This window comes from Camellia sinensis, chromosome 14 (genome assembly GCF_055761805.1).
Source record: "Camellia sinensis isolate YWXY chromosome 14, ASM5576180v1, whole genome shotgun sequence".
NCBI lineage: Eukaryota > Viridiplantae > Streptophyta > Magnoliopsida > Ericales > Theaceae > Camellia > Camellia sinensis.
In genome coordinates, this window is record NC_138974.1 from 45,993,257 (window position 1) to 46,015,798 (window position 22,542).

Here is a 22,542-nt window from a genome sequence, read left to right on the forward strand (position 1 = left end):
ACCCCCGCTCGAACGTGAGACACAAGTCCTCGCTCGAGCGTGCATTCCCTCGCTCGAGCGGACTGTAAACATATGCAAAGTACTGGATACACGCATTTCACGCTCGAGCGTCACTTTCCTCGCTCGAGCGGACTGCATGCACACAAAGCGTACGCTCGAGCGTGGGTCCAAATTCTGGAATTTCCAAATTGAACCTCCAAGCTCAAAATCAATATTTAAAGCATCAAATTAGATCCTTTTGGGCTAATTTTCTAGAAAACACTTCAAAACTCATAATATGACATGTTTCAAAGATCAATTTGAGAAATCAAAGCCCAAAGGTAGTTTAATTAAACACAATTTCAAAGAAGTTTTCATGAACATGAAGAACATATGACATGCATGAATTCTAGTGAATTCTAATGCCTCAAAACATGATCCAAAGCAAGATTAAACTCAAAACCATGATGAACTCATGGACTAGAACAAGAATGTAAACTTGCATGCAAGATTTCATGAAAATCAACTTCAAATTGCAAGAATATGTACATGCATGTATGATTCAAGCTTCAATTCAATAATTTAAGCCATAACTTGGCTCTAAACTCCAACAATCCTCTAAACCATGCAAGAACCAACGCAAAATATGAACAAGAAGGTAAATTCTCTATCTTAAGTCTCCAATTTCAAATGTAGAAGCTCAATATGCAAGGAATCCTTCAATCTCCTAAGCCTCCAAGCCAAATTTTGGTTGAAATCAATCTAACTCCTATCTCTCTCTCTCTAGTCGGTTAGGCTCTCAAATGGCTGAGGAAATTTGATGATAAAGCAAACATGTACAAATCAAATAAAAGGCTCAAGAAAGCCCACTAAGTGGCATTTTGGTAAATAACTCAAGTTGATGCATTTTAACTTCATTTAATCTAATTTAATCGTACCAAATCAAATTTCAACTAAATTTACCATAAAATCACATTAATTCTAATTAACACAAAGGATTAATTAATTTCAGATTCAGCCGCCGATAAGGCCTTCAATTTACAGTTTAAAACATAAAACATGAACAGATCATTTAACGGTCAACAGATAAAAATGCATTTAAACTAATACACTAAATCAATCAGTTCAGAATTTCAGCCAATCAGTCAGTTAACATTCTTAATTATAGATTAGCACTAATCAGTGGTGAGGGTTGTCACATATTCACACTCAATCCGCCTCTTATACAGAGCGATGTGAGTTGCCGGCAGTAAATATACAACAGTGGTGTAATACTAGATGATCTTCCCTTTGCCCTCATGCCATTTAGTTTAGGATTGACCGTTTTCCCAGTGATGTCCCTTAAGGCCGAATCATACATGACCGCAAGCAAAATACCAAAGTAGCAGAACATCAACCCCTTACTTTATGACATAGTCAAAAGTCACAAAAGGGTACATAAATGAAAGTCATATCAATAATGACACGTAAGACTCACATGGTGAGGAAACAGGGATCCATTCTCTCACCTCATTACTCGGTCGCCAAGCACATATAGTATGAATACATGCTACGGTGGAGTAACTCTTCCAAAAGAGTGATGTCACACTCGATACACCGTATAGATATTAGTCTAGTCACTGTCTAGCGCCTAACCCGAATTCTCTATTTGCTCGCCTTCTAGGCGCCAAATGTGATCTCGCATCTAGCTAATCATAACAGGCACAATATGGAAAGTGGGTACTAATATCCATGTTTGATCCTTAACACGACCTCATCTTGGTTGTAACCAAGGCGACATACATAGTGGATTATTTAAGCCTCTCTTGGCTCCAAATAAAAATAAATCACTAGTCTCATCCTTGCTTGCTCCCAAGCGCCAAGGGCGATTGCTCGTGTGAGTGAGCCAATCTTGCTTGCTGACATCATCATCTGCTAATCATTATGACACAAACTATAATAGTGTCAACATCCCATCATCTCAAAATAAGTGATCGATTTTAAAAAAAATTTGACCACAGCTTGCGCAATTTTAGATTCCAAACATAAGCCTTATCAGCACCTCTTGCGATAAATATATACAACGGAATCCACCATGTGCACCTCACATGAAGTGATTTAAGATCACAATTCTAGATTCCAAACATAAGCCTTATCAGCACCTCTTACGCTAAGTATATACAACGGAATCCACCATGTGCACCTCACATGAAGTGATTCAAGATCACGATTCTAGATTCCAAACATCGGCCTTATCGTCACCTCTTGCGATAAGTATATACAACGGAATCTACCATGTGCGCCTCACATGAAGTGATTTAAGATCACTACCTCTTGTGCAATAACCTATCTAAAGATATTTTGGTGACCAATTTGCGTTCATTCTTGATGCGCCCAACTAGCGCATTGAATCTTACAAGGAGCAAATTAATATACTACTAGTAAAGCATTCTATCCACAGTCTAATGAGCAAGGCCAATGTCTAAACAACTCAGTTGACCATTTACCAAAGATAACACTTATCATGCCGAATACGCCCACAAAGTGTACTTTAGGTCCCACAACAAAGAAAAGATCAAGGAATATAGGTCATTTGTTTCTCCCAAAGACAATCCGAGGATACACTCAATAGTTAAGACTCTGGCTTTTACCAATAGGTAAGTCAATGGGTTTACAATTTTGCATCTAGAATCATTCTAGGATATTCCTTATGTAAGTCATCGAAGACAAAACAGGAATTCTCCCAAAAACAATCCCTAAGGATCGTACATCCGAGCATATAAATTACATCACCTATGTCCATCATATCTAAAACAGAGGACTGCCCACCGTAGGTGGCGACAACCCTATAAATTCCTTGCTCATAATGACTAAGTAAGGAAAAACTTCTTTTGGACCATTGATTATGCCTCAGTGGTCTTCATCGATCATCGTTGGCCTATCATGGCTTGATGAAATCTAAGAACCACTATTTGGATGACTGTTTTAGGCTGTAAAAGATTTATTGGAACTAGCAACCTTTTTGCGCTCCTAACTTTTCACCATAGAAGCAGAAGGTAAATCCCTACGAATCTACTTATCCAATTCTCTAACGAGAAAGTTGGGTCACAATATCCACAAATCAATGTTCCGAACTTATGTCAATCATAGTCTAAGTAAAAATAACCTCACTCCCCAGGAGGAAGTCTTCTCATGGTCTACACTTTCCTCAATGGTGCGACTTTTCAGTATCTAACGAGCCTTATGCCTCAACAATGACTATCCAAATTACGCATAACTTTAGAACAGTTTCGCGTCATAATGGAAAGTCAACCAAATTATAGAAATGGTTAATCCTCAAAGACTTTGTCTTAAATTGCACAACATTAATCCACTTTCTAAAAACAGGGGACTAGAGCCTTTAGCATTATCCTAGGCTCTTTATCATCTTGCGGAGCAATTATGAATGTTTCTCTCTCAATCACCCAGTGATGACGTGAAAAATTTTCACATTCGCTACCACGCAACTAAAAATGTAGAGTATTCTTCTCTAATGGAGTAATCCATAGTAGGCACATCGCTCCCACTGTTCCTAGGATATTGAAAATTTATTTCCATTCTCAACTAGGCTACATAGAATGCTATGCTTAGAATTTTCTATCTTATAGAGTTCCAAAAACTCTATTCACGTCACATTTATTAAGAAAACTTTATGTGACTTAGTTACACTCCCACAAAGCTGCTTACCTATATGCACAGGAGGGTTTACATGACAGCATACAATAATGCGCCATATGACCCTATGGGTGTGTTTGATTGGGGGGATAAGGGGGGGGACTATCCACTATTTGGACTCCATATCCGGCCTCCCTCCTTATCCGTCGTTTGATTTTTTTTTAGTCCGGCGGACTCCATGTCCGGCCGGACTCCATGTCCCCCATATGGGGGACTATCCTGTCCTGGGGGAGGGGGTGGGATTGTTTTGGGGGGACTAATCACTATTTGGATTAGATGCGAAAATGACAATTTTGACCCTCTATTATTTAATTATGTATTATATTTAATAAAATTTAATAAAATTTAAATGTCTCAATTTAAAAATAAAATAATTTTATTTAACTTTTTATTAATGTTTTATTTACTTAATTTTTTAAAATAATTTTTTATAGATATTTTATTAATGTTTTATTTTAAAATTTTGTTTATGTTTTATTTAATTTCATTATTTAAATTTAATAGATGTTTTAATAGATGTTTTATTTAAACAATTAAATGTTTAATTTCAATAATAAATAATTTCATTTATTTAAATTATGTTTTATTTAAACATTTAAACATTTGTACATCAACATGTTTATTAAATTATTTCAACATCTGTACATCAACATGTATATTTATTTAACATCTATTAAATTATGTTTTAATACGTCAACATTTGATTACATCTACATTTATTAATTGTTAATTACATCAACATTTGTTAATTGTTTAAACATAATCTGTACATCAACATTTATTTAATTGTTAATTGTTAATTGTTTAAACATAATCTGTACATCAAAATAATTTCAATGTTAATTGTTTAAATAAAAATTTAAACATTTAACCATTAGTATGTTTAATTTCAACAATATATTTTTATTTGTTTAAATAAAAATAATCTGTACCAGTCAATTTTTTATCAATATTAGTATGTTTAAATATCTTTAAACAAAATTTAACTATTAGTACGTTTAATGTTTACTAAAAATAATTAAAATATTAAAGATATGTTTAATATTTTGCTATTACTTAGTAAACAATTGAAAAAGGGTAAAATAGTCTTTTGTTCATTTATCCTATCCAGTCCCTCCAACCAAACGTTAGATTCACTGAAAATAGTCCTATCCAGACATCTAATCCCATGAAAAAACAAACACAGGATACATATCCAATCCGACCAAATAATCCGGGGGATTCACAGTCCCAGGACTCAAGTCCCATGGATTCTAATCCCCCCTTTTTCAGTCCGTCCAATCAAACACACCCTATGGGTGTGTTTGATTGGGGGGATAAGGGGGGGGACTATCCACTATTTGGACTCCATGTCCGGCCTCCCTCCTTATCCCTCGTTTGATTTTTTTTTAGTCCGGCGGACTACATGTCCGGCCGGACTCCATGTCCCCCATATGGGGGACTATCCTGTCCTGGGGGAGGGGGTGGGATTGTTTTGGGGGGACTAATCACTGTTTGGATTAGATGCGAAAATGACAATTTTGACCCTCTATTATTTAATTATGTATTATATTTAATAAAATTTAATAAAATTTAAATGTCTCAATTTAAAAATAAAATAATTTTATTTAACTTTTTATTAATGTTTTATTTATTTAATTTTTTAAAATAATTTTTTATAGATATTTTATTAATGTTTTATTTTAAAATTTTGTTTATGTTTTATTTAATTTCATTATTTAAATTTAATAGATGTTTTAATAGATGTTTTATTTAAACAATTAAATGTTTAATTTCAATAATAAATAATTTCATTTATTTAAATTATGTTTTATTTAAACATTTAAACATTTGTACATCAACATGTTTATTAAATTATTTCAACATCTGTACATCAACATGTATATTTATTTAACATCTATTAAATTATGTTTTAATACGTCAACATTTGATTACATCTACATTTATTAATTGTTAATTACATCAACATTTGTTAATTGTTTAAACATAATCTGTACATCAACATTTATTTAATTGTTAATTGTTAATTGTTTAAACATAATCTGTACATCAAAATAATTTCAATGTTAATTGTTTAAATAAAAATTTAAACATTTAACCATTAGTATGTTTAATTTCAACAATATATTTTTATTTGTTTAAATAAAAATAATCTGTACCAGTCAATTTTTTATCAATATTAGTATGTTTAAATATCTTTAAACAAAATTTAACTATTAGTACGTTTAATGTTTACTAAAAATAATTAAAATATTAAAGATATGTTTAATATTTTGCTATTACTTAGTAAACAATTGAAAAAGGGTAAAATAGTCTTTTGTTCATTTATCCTATCCAGTCCCTCCAACCAAACGTTAGATTCACTGAAAATAGTCCTATCCAGACATCTAATCCCATGAAAAAACAAACACAGGATACATATCCAATCCGACCAAATAATCCGGGGGATTCACAGTCCCAGGACTCAAGTCCCATGGATTCTAATCCCCCCTTTTTCAGTCCGTCCAATCAAACACACCCTATGGGTGTGTTTGATTGGGGGGATAAGGGGGGGGACTATCCACTATTTGGACTCCATGTCCGGCCTCCCTCCTTATCCCTCGTTTGATTTTTTTTTAGTCCGGCGGACTACATGTCCGGCCGGACTCCATGTCCCCCATATGGGGGACTATCCTGTCCTGGGGGAGGGGGTGGGATTGTTTTGGGGGGACTAATCACTGTTTGGATTAGATGCGAAAATGACAATTTTGACCCTCTATTATTTAATTATGTATTATATTTAATAAAATTTAATAAAATTTAAATGTCTCAATTTAAAAATAAAATAATTTTATTTAACTTTTTATTAATGTTTTATTTATTTAATTTTTTAAAATAATTTTTTATAGATATTTTATTAATGTTTTATTTTAAAATTTTGTTTATGTTTTATTTAATTTCATTATTTAAATTTAATAGATGTTTTAATAGATGTTTTATTTAAACAATTAAATGTTTAATTTCAATAATAAATAATTTCATTTATTTAAATTATGTTTTATTTAAACATTTAAACATTTGTACATCAACATGTTTATTAAATTATTTCAACATCTGTACATCAACATGTATATTTATTTAACATCTATTAAATTATGTTTTAATACGTCAACATTTGATTACATCTACATTTATTAATTGTTAATTACATCAACATTTGTTAATTGTTTAAACATAATCTGTACATCAACATTTATTTAATTGTTAATTGTTAATTGTTTAAACATAATCTGTACATCAAAATAATTTCAATGTTAATTGTTTAAATAAAAATTTAAACATTTAACCATTAGTATGTTTAATTTCAACAATATATTTTTATTTGTTTAAATAAAAATAATCTGTACCAGTCAATTTTTTATCAATATTAGTATGTTTAAATATCTTTAAACAAAATTTAACTATTAGTACGTTTAATGTTTACTAAAAATAATTAAAATATTAAAGATATGTTTAATATTTTGTTATTACTTAGTAAACAATTGAAAAATGGTAAAATAGTCTTTTGTTCATTTATCCTATCCAGTCCCTCCAACCAAACGTTAGATTCACTGAAAATAGTCCTATCCAGACATCTAATCCCATGAAAAAACAAACACAGGATACATATCCAATCCGACCAAATAATCCGGGGGATTCACAGTCCCAGGACTCAAGTCCCATGGATTCTAATCCCCCCTTTTTCAGTCCGTCCAATCAAACACACCCTATGTGTTTACAAGACAACATACAATAATGCGCCATAGAACTCTAGGTCTTCACTTCGCAAGTTTATGAGAAATAAAAATAAAGATAAGCTGTTTAATGGTTACAGATCGCCCATAGATGACTGTCCACTAACCCATTTCATAAATGGAGTGTAAAAATTTGATATGGAGGGCATTTAGTTAAGGATATAGGCAACAAACTAAAGTGCAATTCCCAATTGGGAAACATTTTGCGCCATTATCTACCTAACATTAACAATACTTAATTCCTTATCTCTACTACACCATTGTGTTATTGAGTATTAGGAATAATCAATTTTCTAAGCATCCATTTCTCTTCACAGAGTTTTTTCTAAAATAACTCAAATAGATACTCGCCACCTTGGTCAAAACTAAAAGCACGAAAGCTGTTATCTAATTGATCTCAACCTCATATGTGCAATGTCAAAAATCATCTCAAAACTTTTGACATATGGGAGATCAAATAGTCTTGAGTCAGATGCGTATCGACATCTATAAATGTGTCGAGATTGAGGCTTAGCTATCATACCCTTACACATATCTAGTCACAAATATCATAGTGGACTAAATGCGCCAAAACAAATGACCTTCTACGGCTTTCCTACTTACTTGTGCACACCCATTGCGAACAAAATTACACATTCACATGAGAGCGGAATGTCATAAGCGAGTGGGCCCGAGAAGGCCTACTCAAACCATCGTCTCATCATCTCATTAATGTGATTAAGTATAATAAGCCACTGGTTCATGACCAATGTCATAAACTAATTCCAATCATCTTAATGTGTGAGTTCTCGAAGACAAGTTTTAAAGGTTTAGGCCCAACTAGGTAATGACTCACGACTAATTCATATTCACTAGATCATAAAAGGATGTCATGAAGTATCAAGTACGCCTAAGTTGCAAATTTAACTAGTAAATGCTAATCCCTTGCACCTTCAAGTCAATTTTATTCTCCATACACTTTACTGCATCTAGTTGAAAGATGACAATACTCCTCTTGCCATATTTATTTCTCGCTTCATAGCTACTTGCAATTAATTCTACTATCCACAAAAAGGAGAGAATAAGCTATTAACTATGACAACTCCTGAAGTAACTTAAGCGTGAATTAGGCTAAAGAGTCTAATTCAACACAATGCTCTCACAAGCCATACGTCAAATTCTTAGAGCCATAACAACCTTGTCGGCCTTGACCTTTTCATTACTATGCTGCAATGTTTGCGCTTAGTGGTAAACGTTATTCAAAACGTTAGCCTAGTGTAACAACCCTCATGCTGTTTACTGATTAATGACTGATTGATTACCGATAATCACCGATTACTGCTAAACGGAACTGATAATGACTGATAACTGACTGATAATTGAACTGATTAAAGTACTGAACTGACTGACCGAAATTTAAACTGAATTAAATGAATACATCTGTTTGACTTGCATTATATCTGTTTGACTGTATGATTATCTGTTCATGCTTATATGTTTAAACTGCTAATTGAAGGCCTTATCGGCGGCCGAATCCGGGATTGGTCAGTGTTTTATGATCCTCATAATTAAGGTAATTTTATGGTATAATTATCTGAAAACCGATTAGGTATGATTAAATTAGATTAAAATAAGCCAATTAAAGAGTTTGACGTAATTACACTTTTGCCATCTAGTGGGGCCTTTGTTTACTCATATTTGAGCCTTGTGTATGCTTTATCAAAACATTTCTTCAGCCATATTTTGAGCACACCACCGAACTAGAGAGAGAGGAAGTGAGAGAGTGGAATTGTTCTAGAGAATTGGCTTGAAGGGCCTGAAGAGATCATAGGAGATTTGCCTAATTGGACTCCTAAACCTTGAATACAAGCTCTAGGTAAGGATTTCATCTTCTCATTCTTGTGTTTGAACTGGTTCTTGCATGGTTCATGTCTAGTTGTAGAGCTAAGTCATGAATTGGTCCATTAATGGTGAATTGAAGCTCAATCTTTGCATGCATGTTTGAATTAAGGAGTTTTGAGTTGAATTCATGGTAAAAAGGTTACATGCATGTTCATAATTTTGTAATGGTCCATGTTTTCACCATGTTTTGAAAAGAATTGGCTCCTTAGAGCATCACTTTGGAGCTTCAAAATGGTTTGAATTCATGCATGTTTGCATGTTCTTCTTCTTCTTGAAAATTGTTTGAAATTGGGTTTGAATAAAACACCCTTGGGCTTTGATTTCCCAAATTGAGTTTTGAATCATGTTATTCTATGTGTCTATAAATGTTTCCCAGAAAATGGGCCAAGAGGATCGGTTTTAATGCTTTTGAACTTGGTTTTTGGCTTGGAGGTGCAATCTGGAATTTCCAGATTCTGCACTTCTGCTCGAGCGTAGGAAGTGCCGCTCGAGCGTAGATTTCGAGCATCCAGTATTTCTGCACTGTTTTGCAGTCCGCTCGAGCGGAGGATTGGGCGCTCGAGCGGAGTCATGTCTCACGCTCGAGCGGGCATCGAGCGGAGATTTCACCCATCCAGCACTTTTACAGTAAGCTCGAGCGGGAAAGTTTACGCTCGAGCGTGTACCTTTGTTGCATGTTCGCTCGAGCGGGGAAACCTGAGCTCGAGCGGAACTCTGTTTTTCTGAAAATACTTTTAAATGTACATCTTTGCATCCTCATCCCATTCTAGACATTCTTTGGCCTAGTTTAAGGCATCTTGTTGAGGATATAGATGTAGAACACACCGAGGCATTAGGAATTAAGTTATTACCGTTCCCAATTGGGTAGCTTAGTGTGTGTTCAATCTGTTAACTGTGTAGGGTTGGCGACTGGGGAGACACGCTCTAGCATACTGTAGCCCAAACTCTGTGAGTAACAATTGTGTAAAGATATGTTCAACTGATATCTTTTGAATACTGAACTGAATGTTTACCGTACTGTTATCAAGGGATTAGGTCCCTGTACTGTGTGATTGTAAATTCTGTATAGACCGTATTGTTTGTATGTATGAATGCATGAAAAAAATCTTTTTGGCATACAGACCGTCACAGCTCATTGGACATTGTTTAATTACTGTTTTGGCTTCCGCCAGGCCCTGTACTCTGTTTTACTGTATTACTGTTCAGCAGGCCTTCGGTAATCTCGGATTACTGTTCAGCAGGCCTTCGGTAATCTCGGATTACTGGCCGGTTACGGTGCTAAACCCATAGGGCCGGGTTTGGGTCGTGACAGAGTGGTATCAGAGCGATACTTAACCACGAGTTATACCGCACACACGTGTCCAGATGAGCTATAGGGTGTCCTAGAAACGTAATTAGGGCATCTCATGAGCATGATAAGTGTGTGGTTATGTTGTGACTGAGTTTTGACTGAATACATGCTAATGTGTTAAACTGTGAAACAATGACTGCTTGTGTTTAAAACTGTTATAACTGCTTATAGTGAAAATGGATAACGCAAACACTGCAAATGAACCTGAATCCTCATCTACTGAGGCAAGAATGGAAAGAATGGAAAGAATGATGGAACTGATAACTGCTAGACTTGATCAACAGAACCAACAGCCCCCACCTCCTCCTCCTCCGGTGCAACCGGAACCTAATGTGAATGTGAATGATGGGGATATTATTGCTCTCACCCATAAATTCAGCAAGATGAAACCGCCATCCTTTCAGGGAGGACTGGAACCGTTAAAGGCTGAAGCTTGGGTGCTTGAAACAGAAAAACTATTTGAGGTGTTTCCGTGCTCAGAAGCGAATAAAGTATTGCTAGCTACCTTTACTCTACAGGAAGAAGTTAGAATGTGGTGGATGTTGATCCGCGATGCAAATACTATTATGACTTGGGCTCAGTTCAAGGAGTCCTTCTTTGAAAAGTACTTCCCGCAGTGTGTCAGGGATAGGAAAGTGACTGAATTCGAACAACTGAGACAGGGCACAATGTCCGTCGCGGAATATGAAACAAAATTTACTGAACTTGCCAGATATGCACCACACATGGTGGACACTGACTATAAGAAGGCCAGGAAATTTGAGGGTGGCCTTAATGTTGCAATCCTTGACCGAATAAATGTTTTGAAACTACCGACTTTTGTGGGTGTTCTCGACCGGGCATTGATGGCCGAGTCGAACATTGCAGCAGTGAAACAATCTGAAACACCAACAACTGAATGGCATGGTAAAAGGCAGGGTTTCAAATTTAAGAAGAGCAAGCATAACCCAGCGAACAAGAAACAGAATACGGGGTCGACGACTAGCCCCAGCCAAGGGAGTGGGTTCACACCACCCTATTCTGAGTGTGGCAAGAAGCACAAAGGGATGTGCTACAAAATATCTGGAGCCTGTTACAGGTGTGGCAAGGTGGGCCACATGGTCAAAGACTGCCCCTCTGCTCCACAAGCCAGTAGTAAAGCTGCACCAAGCGTGGCAGCATCAACTGTAGCACCAAAGCCTAACCCCAAAGCTACCGGGAAGGAGCCCATGAGGCAGGGCCGAGTGTTCGCCCTAGTACCGGGAGACGTGCAAAATACTGAAACCGTTGTGTCAGGTATCCTCTCTATTTGTGCACAAAATGCATATGTATTAATTGATTCGAGGTCTACGCATTCTTATGTATCGCATGCTTTCTCAGGGAAATTGAATAGACCCTTAGAACCCATGAACTATCTGCTAGCCGTATCATCACCCGTAGGAGGATCCATGACATGTGCTTATATGTACCCCGCATGTGAAATCATTGTTGGGGATATGCATCTGTTTATTGATTTACTACCATTGAACATTGATCATTTTGATGTAATATTGGGAATGGATTGGTTACAAAAATATCATGCCACTATTGATTGTGTGACCAAGCAAGTTGTTTTCCGTCCACTTGGTTTGCCTGAATTTGTGTTTAATGGGAGTGGAGTAGTACCTCCTCCGTATCTGATTTCATCTGTGAAAGCTGTTAAATTAATTAGAAAGGGGTGCAAAGGATATCTGTGTTTTGTACTGACTGTACCTACTGATGATAATGCTAATGTGAACTGTATTCCTATAGTCAGGGAATTCCCAGATGTATTTCCAGATGATCTGCCAGGGGATTTAATTGACAGGGAGATTGAATTTACCATTGATGTGATTCCGGGTATGCAGCCGATATCGAAAGCTCCTTACAGAATGGCCCCAACTGAACTGAAAGAACTGAAAGTGCAACTGCAGGAACTGCTGGATAAGAAGTTTATCAGGCCTAGCACTTCGCCATGGGGCGCTCCTGTTTTGTTTGTAAAGAAGAAAGATGGCTCGCTGAGACTGTGCATTGATTACCGTGAATTGAACAAGGTAACTGTGAAAAATAAATACCCATTACCGCGCATTGATGATTTATTTGATCAGTTACAGGGTGCACAAGTGTTTTCTAAGATTGATCTCAGATCGGGGTATCATCAACTGAAGGTTAAACCGGAAGACATTGATAAAACTGCTTTCAGAACGAGGTATGGCCATTATGAATTTTTAGTTATGTCATTCGGCGTCACGAATGCCCCTGCTGCATTTATGGACCTTATGAACCGAATTTTTAAACCATACCTTGACAATTTTATTGTTGTATTTATTGATGACATATTGATTTACTCCAAGAGTATAGAAGAACATGAACATCATCTGAGACTTGCCCTACAAACCTTAAGAGAACAGAAACTGTATGCTAAACTGTCTAAATGTGAATTTTGGCTTGACCATGTTATGTTTTTGGGGCATGTTGTTAGCAAAAATGGGATTTCTGTTGATCCGCAGAAAATTGAAGCTGTAGTGAACTGGCCTAGACCAACAAATGTGACTGAAGTCCGAAGCTTTTTAGGATTGGCTGGATATTACAGAAGATTTGTCAAAGATTTCTCCAAAATTGCCCTACCACTGACTCAGTTAACTCAGAAGGGGACATCATTTGACTGGACTGACCAAAGGGAATCAGCATTCCAAGAGTTGAAAACTCGACTTGCGACTGCACCGGTTTTGACTTTACCTTCGGGTACGGATGGTTACACTGTATTTAGTGATGCTTCTCATAAGGGTTTGGGGTGTGTGTTAATGCAGAATGGGAAAGTTATTGCTTATGCTTCCCGACAGTTGAGACCACATGAAAAGAACTACCCGACCCATGATCTGGAACTCGCTGCAGTAGTATTTGCACTGAAAATCTGGCGTCACTATCTGTACGGGGTGACATGTGAAGTATATACCGACCACAAGAGTTTGAAATATTTCTTCACACAGAAAGAACTGAACATGAGACAACGGAGATGGCTAGAACTGATTAAAGACTATGACCTGCAGATTTTGTACCATCCGGGAAAAGCCAATACCGTTGCCGACGCATTGAGTCGGAAATCAATTGGAAACTTAGCCTGTTTACTCACTGGACAGAAAGAATTGCTTTGCGGCCTTGAAAAATCTGAAATTGAAATTGTTTTGCGAGAACAAGGCGGAACCTTAGCTGCTATTTCTGCTCAACCAGCCTTGATAGAAGAAATTAAAGAGAAACAGCAACTGGATGACTTCTTGAAAAAGATCATCGAAGAAAGAGAATCTAAACCGAGACCGGGATTCAAATTTGAGAATAATGTACTGAAATTTCAAGAAAGACTGTGTGTACCGAATGATATTGAACTGAAAAGAAGAGTTCTGCTAGAGGGCCACAATTCAAAACTGTCTATCCATCCAGGGAACACGAAAATGTACCAAGATCTGAAACAGAATTTCTGGTGGCCGGGAATGAAGAAAGAAATTGCTGACTTTGTGTCCAAATGTCTTCGTTGCCAACAGGTCAAAGCTGAACGTCAACGACCTGCCGGATTATTGCAACCCCTACCCATACCAGAGTGGAAATGGGAGCATATCACGATGGATTTTATCGTTGGGTTACCTCGCTCCAGAAAAGGTATGGATTCAATTTGGGTTATTGTTGATAGACTAACCAAATCTGCTCACTTCTTACCTGTCAAAACAATCTATAATGCGGACAAATTGGCTGCTATCTATATTGATGAGATTGTAAGACTGCATGGAGTGCCTGTGTCTATTGTTTCTGACAGGGATTCGAAGTTTACATCGAGGTTTTGGCAAAGCCTACAGATTGCACTGGGTACTGAACTGAGACTGAGTAGTGCCTATCATCCTCAGACAGATGGCCAGTCAGAAAGGACCATTCAGACTCTGGAGGATTTACTGAGAATATGTGTCCTTGATTTTCAGGGAGATTGGGAAAGTCATATGCCATTAGTTGAATTCGCCTACAACAACAGTTACCATTCGAGTATTGGTATGGCGCCTTTCGAGGCATTGTATGGCAGAAAATGTAGATCTCCGATTTGCTGGGCAGAAGTTGGAGATGGGCCTCTGCTTGGGCCCGAGATTGTTTATGAAACCACTGAAAAAGTGAAACTGATACAACAGAGATTGAAAACTGCACAGAGCAGACAGAAGAGTTATGCTGACGTCAGAAGACGAGACAGAGAGTATGAAGTGGGTGATCACGTTTTCGTGAAAATGACACCAATGAAGGGCCAGACTCGTTTTGGAGTCAAAGGCAAGTTAGCGCCAAGATACGTCGGACCGTATGAGATTATTGAGAAAATCAATCCGGTGGCGTATCAAGTCGCGCTCCCTCCTGAAATGGAGCACATGCATAATGTTTTCCACATTTCGATGTTAAGAGATTATCTCCGGGATCCCTTCCATGTGATTGAGCTTACTCGAGTAGTGTTGAGTGATGACTACACTTACGAGGAACGGCCTATACAGATTGTAAATAGACGAATCAAGAAGTTGAGAAACAAAGAGATCCCGTTGGTGAAAGTCGACTGGCAGAACCATGGTGGCATGTATGCCACTTGGGAAAGGGAAGACGACATGGCTAAAAGATATCCTGAACTATTTCCACTGAACCCTGTTTTCTTCCAGAATGAAGGTAACTCGAGTTTAGAGGACTAAACTCTTTATAAGGAGGGGAGACTGTAACAACCCTCATGCTGTTTACTGATTAATGACTGATTGATTACCGATAATCACCGATTACTGCTAAACGGAACTGATAATGACTGATAACTGACTGATAATTGAACTGATTAAAGTACTGAACTGACTGACCGAAATTTAAACTGAATTAAATGAATACATCTGTTTGACTTGCATTCTATCTGTTTGACTGTATGATTATCTGTTCATGCTTATATGTTTAAACTGCTAATTGAAGGCCTTATCGGCGGCCGAATCCGGGATTGGTCAGTGTTTTATGATCCTCATAATTAAGGTAATTTTATGGTATAATTATCTGAAAACCGATTAGGTATGATTAAATTAGATTAAAATAAGCCAATTAAAGAGTTTGACGTAATTACACTTTTGCCATCTAGTGGGGCCTTTGTTTACTCATATTTGAGCCTTGTGTATGCTTTATCAAAACATTTCTTCAGCCATATTTTGAGCACACCACCGAACTAGAGAGAGAGGAAGTGAGAGAATGGAATTGTTCTAGAGAATTGGCTTGAAGGGCTTGAAGAGATCATAGGAGATTTGCCTAATTGGACTCCTAAACCTTGAATACAAGCTCTAGGTAAGGATTTCATTTTCTCATTCTTGTGTTTGAACTGGTTCTTGCATGGTTCATGTCTAGTTGTAGAGCTAAGTCATGAATTGGTCCATTAATGGTGAATTGAAGCTCAATCTTTGCATGCATGTTTGAATTAAGGAGTTTTGAGTTGAATTCATGGTAAAAAGGTTACATGCATGTTCATAATTTTGTAATGGTCCATGTTTTCACCATGTTTTGAAAAGAATTGGCTCCTTAGAGCATCACTTTGGAGCTTCAAAATGGTTTGAATTCATGCATGTTTGCATGTTCTTCTTCTTCTTGAAAATTGTTTGAAATTGGGTTTGAATAAAACACCCTTGGGCTTTGATTTCCCAAATTGAGTTTTGAATCATGTTATTCTATGTGTCTATAAATGTTTTCCAGAAAATGGGCCAAGAGGATCAGTTTTAATGCTTTTGAACTTGGTTTTTGGCTTGGAGGTGCAATCTGGAATTTCCAGATTCTGCACTTCCGCTCGAGCGTAGGAAGTGCCGCTCGAGCGTAGATTTCGAGCATCCAGTATTTCTGCACTGTTTTGCAGTCCGCTCGAGCGGAGGATTGGGCGCTTGAGCGGAGTCATGTCTCACGCTCAAGCGGGCATCGAGCGGAGATTTCACCCATCCAGCACTTTTACAGTAAGCTCGAGCAGGAAAGTTTACGCTCGAGCGTGTACCTTTGTTGCATGTCCGCTCGAGCGGGGAAACCTGAGCTCGAGCGGAACTCTATTTTTCTGAAAATACTTTTAAATGTACATCTTTGCATCCTCATCCCATTCTAGGCATTCTTAGGCCTAGTTTAAGGCATCTTGTTGATGATATAGATGTAGAACACACCGAGGCATTAGGAATTAAGTTATTACCGTTCCCAATTGGGTAGCTTAGTGTGTGTTCAATCTGTTAACTGTGTAGGGTTGGCGACTGGGGAGACACGCTCTAGCATACTGTAGCCCAAACTCTGTGAGTAACAATTGTGTAAAGATATGTTCAACTGATATCTTTTGAATACTGAACTGAATGTTTACCGTACTGTTATCAAGGGATTAGGTCCCTGTACTGTGTGATTGTAAATTCTGTATAGACCGTACTGTTTGTATGTATGAATGCATGAAAAAAATCTTTTTGGCATACAGACCGTCACAGCTCATTGGACATTGTTTAATTACTGTTTTGGCTTCCGCCAGGCCCTGTACTCTGTTTTACTGTATTACTGTTCAGCAGGCCTTCGGTAATCTCGGATTACTGGCCGGTTACGGTGCTAAACCCATAGGGCCGGGTTTGGGTCGTGACACCTAGCTAAAGAATTATACAAAGAAGCACCTCCTCATGTCTCACACTCAAGTGTGGAAATAGCAAGTGTCCAAACTAAGACAAGTTGGCAATGCTAATAGATTTTGCAGCCACTTGGCGCTAATCTCTTCACTTAGTGTTAATAGATTTTTCTGCTTCTAAACGCTAATCTTTTCACATAGTGTTAATAGATTTTGCAGCTTCTAAGCGCTAATCTTTTAACTTCACGTGATATTTCAACACACACTATTATAGTGTGTGAAATTTTGCTCCATCCACTCCCAATAATTCGGTAGAGAGCAAAACACTGCTCATTCTGACTACTAGTCTTACACTTAATGACTAATTTATTAAAGCTTGCATTTCTTGGATGACGTGACTCTTGAATGTTACTTCATCCAATGATGCAACATCATTACAAGTCAAATTACAAAGTCAATCCGCGCAGCTCAATAGTCAAGATCATATACAGATCTATTGAGGGCTTAATAATTTCATAACTCCAAAACTCGCCAACCAAAACTACGTAGCATGCCGCTAACCATAGCGCACACATTAGTTTTTATTGTGCCAAACAAGGCAACAAAACCACGGCGACTTTAAGTCATGTTTCCTTACTTTCGCTCAATTAAGGTCTGACCTAAAGTCTCCAAGACTTTTGCTCATCTAAAGAATAGGATTGCATTGTTCACATTTGAACATCTTTACTAAGTCTAGGTCAACCAATTAACTTCCATAAGCTAAGTCAATTTAGAGAGAAATTCGCATTGGGATTAATTTGATTAGCATAATATAATTTTGCACAAAAATCTAAATTAAATAGTGACAATATTACACAAGTCGCAAGATCGAAAATTCGTTATGCTCGTAATCATCTCTTGCGCCACAGGTGACAATTATCCAAAATTTAATTTAATTTATGCGCAAAATATTGATTTTCGGGAGTTAATCTACAAAGATTTATCTCAACCGAATAACCTCCCACTGACTATGGCATGTCTAAAAGTAGGATAAAAAATTCTAATTCCATACAATAGTATCATAATGTAGATTCACAACCAACTCATGCTATGTGACAATTAATAATGGAATTTAAACAAATAACAATTAATCATGCTATTCTAATTACAACATATTAGAAACTCTAGGTAAAAAATAACAATATGTTGTATTTAATATTCAAATTATGCCATAACAGAAACTATATCACTTTTGAAATTTTCTGAAATTTTAAATAACTAATAAACACACATAAAATTAGAAATAAATATTCTAGAATCTGGTAAAATGCTATAACTATACCAGTAAATAGTAAACTACAACAGTAGTCTACAATAAAAAATTCAGCCCCAGAAACTTAATCATGCAACACCAGATGCATTTTAAAGCAGAAATAATGAATTATTATTTCAGGAAAAATATTTTTTATTTTCATAAAATTTTGAAAATTTTTCAGAAGATAGAAAAATTTAATTTTGAGTCTAACGGTGCTAACCACGCTTAAAACAAAGCTATAACGAATTACTTATGACCATTTAACGTAATTCTGAATTTAAAAAAAAAAACAAACAGACCTTTAACCACAACCGTCAAACCAGCCAAGCCGGTGCAGAAAACGGCGCGGCTCGGCTCAGAGAGCGGCTCAGCGCGTGGAGGCGCGTGAGAGCGCGTGGCAGTACGTGTCCGCCGCTGACAGCGTCATCTGGAGCGTGAAGCACACCCGCCACCTTCTGGGGTGTTTTCTGGTCCGATTTCGGTACTCCCGAACTCTATTTTTCACAACAAAAACATTTATGGCATCAAAAATCACATTTAATGAACATAAAAAATGAAGTGCACCACACTCTGAATCTAATGGGAGTTGAAATTTTCCTCCTACATAAACATTCATGTATATAATGTGTACATATATATATATAAAATATACACATGATTAGAGAAAATACAAAAATACCCATTCATGCTATGATACCAATGTAAAACAAAGTATAAACACAGCGGATGAAAAATTATGGTCATACATTTTTTCTGCAGAGTCTGAATTGAAAGATCTTGTGGGTAAATCACGTGTTTTCTGAATCTGATCAATCAACCCAGCAATGGAGTGATATTACAGAATGAATATCACCCACACAAGTCACAGTGCAAAATGGCTCTTGATCGTTGTATTTTGGGAGAGAGTCAGTATGTGGGAAAAACATACGACATACGTTGTTTTTCTCTTAATCACTCATATCCCATATCATATCAGATATATAGGATAATATCTCATCTATCCATATCAGTTGATATGATAGATATGGATATCCTGAGTGGTTATTCAAGTAAGTTTTGAATTCAAATTCAAACTTACATGGATAAGGTTCAAAAGGTTCAAAGGGTCATGCCACATGAGCTCCTAATTTCTAACAATCACATATTGTGGAAGCTGGGAAGAATTTACAAAAGGGTAGGAATTTTTGTGGCACCCTTCCTATTTGTAAACATCTTTTTATCTTTTTTGTTGAAATGTTATTATATTTTTAGTTGAATTTGTAATAGTATAATTTTTAAATTCAAAATTTAAATGTTGTGTGACAAGACATCACATATAGTCAAAAATTTCAATTAGAATTTGAGAAATCAGAGTTAAAAGAGTGAAATTTGAATGAAAAAGTATATAACATGCTACCAAAAATATTTTTCAACATTGCGGTGGGCATAAACTGAAAATAATTAAAACCATAATTTAGTGGTACAATTTAGTAGCTTTTTTAATAAATAATTTCAAAAAACTTAAAAGAGGGGCAATTGCCACTACTTGTACCCTTAGACTACAATACAAAAACATCATTCAAAAAGTGGGCATTATTGAATACAAGCATTAGGCTTTACTATCAATTGCTAATTTGATAAAATATTAATAATGCAAACAAAGCAAAGCTGGTCCATCAAAATTTAATTTGCCTACTTTTTCATTGGCTCCTTTGATTGATTATATTAAATAGAACAAGATAAAAATTTGATGGTCATGAATCAAAGATCAAAAGCAAAGGTTCTTACAAAATTATTGTGAAATTTAACTTTGTTGAGTTGAGAAAATATCATTGACTTTGCAAAAATATAGAAAGCCTTGATGCATTGCACACCTTTATCTACATTATTTGCACCATCACCATAATTATACTCCAATGTTGTTTGGTCCTGTGATCTACTTGCACTTGTAAAGTCACAACTATTAATGTTATCCAATGTATATGATTGGTAGGTCAATAATTTTATGTTCTCAAATTCTTTTATCCATTTATTCTAAAAGATTTAGAATAATTAAATTATGTGAAAATCTTAAAATATGATCTAACAGCTATAAGCACTCTGAAATAGAAGAACATAGAGATAGAAATTTAATGACAAAAAATTTCCTACTAACTTGGTGCTTATCAATTAAATACTAGTATTGGTAGTATATAATCAAATAACAAAATTTTCTCAATTGAGTTATTATTGAAACAATGAAAATTTTTAGTTTTTTCAAAAAGGGAAAGAAGGGACAACAACAATTTATTTGGACAACAATATAACTAAAAAGAAATACTTGCTGTATTTTCTTATCACATTTTTATTTCGTTTATTAGATACAAGTGAGTTTAACATTAAAAAAAGAAAAAAAAGAAGAAAAGTATGTCGGTTAATGTGAGCTCACCTTATTTAAGACAATGCCCCGTTTGGTAGAGCTGTAACTGTGAACATAAGTTGATTTTTGACTTATAAATTAAATTTTTTCTCTTCCATTCAAAGAATAAGTTAATTTTTGACTTACAAAAAGCTATAAGCTATATTATTAAGGTGAACTAAACACATCAAAATAATTTAAATTAAGTTAAAAACTGAAATAAATTAAAAATAAACCCTATCAAACATGTCAATGCCAAGTTGACTGACTACTCTGTTCATGCAAAAACAATAAACGCTTCAAATGCCAAGTGGGACACTCGCACTTCATGCAAAGGTTAGAAAAAATTGAAGACAGATTTGACCTTGGCACCAAATGACCAAAACCTAAACTAATAGGTTTGCACTTTTCCACGTAAGTTTTCATGACCATGTTTTTTTATCAAGGGGTAAATTGTAAAAGCCAAAATTTATAGCACATGGCCAGTACAAAAATGAAGAAATTTGATAAGAAAATTAATCACTTTGCTTGGTTATCATTTTTTAAAAATATTTTTAAAAAAATTCTATTTTATTATTTTTCGTATTTTTACTAAATTTTTTTAATATTCTGAGTAATTTTTTTAATTTTTAGACATACCTAGCATAAATATACTTAAAAATTTTTAAAAAAACTTTTTAAAAATTCACTAAATACCAAAAATACAAAAAAAAAATACGAGAATTCAGTATATTTTTTTGTATTTTTATGTATTTATTAATTTTTAAAAATATTTTTTTACAATTTTTTTACTTTTTAGACACATCTAAGTAAGGTGCATCTAAAATAGTAAAAAAAATGTTTAAGAATTTAAAAATACTCACTAAAAACAAAAAAAAAAAAACGAAAACCAAAAAACTCAATTTTCAAAAAACTTAATTCAAAAAACTCAAACCAAACACACTGAATGTTATGTTTTTGTTTAGATTTACAATTTCATATTGCAAAAGAAGGGGAAAAAATAGAGTAAAAGAAAATAAAGCAAAAGAAATTCCTCTATAATGAATGTTATTATCGAGTGTCTTAATAACATTGATTTACAAAATTTAAAGTGGTTACATATTTTGGTTTTGTTGGGATGTGAGTTGATTTTTTAACTTTTTTGCTATTTTAGTTTGGGATTAAAAAGTCTTGTTTGAGATAGATTTTTTTGACTCTTTTGACTCTCGCAAGAAGAAAAAAAAAAAGTTAAGATTTAGATATGACATTTTTTAGCTTGAAACTAAAAAATTTATTTATTTATTTTTTTTTTGTAATTATTTTAATCTCAACCCACCCCTATTCTATATGTCAAACCAGTGCTTTGTATGGCACACTCATAGTATAATACTAGTTCAATTATTTTAATAAGTGCCCTAAATTCAATCGGTAACAAAATTCAATTATCACTACAAAACAAAATTTAGACACAAAAATATTTAAAATAAATTTTTAAAAAAATCCGATTAACAATTGCCTTTCAAGACTAACAATATAAAAATAGAAAAAAAAAAAAAAAAAAGAGAGTCACTTCTCATTGAATTTAGGGATGAACGGGACATTATT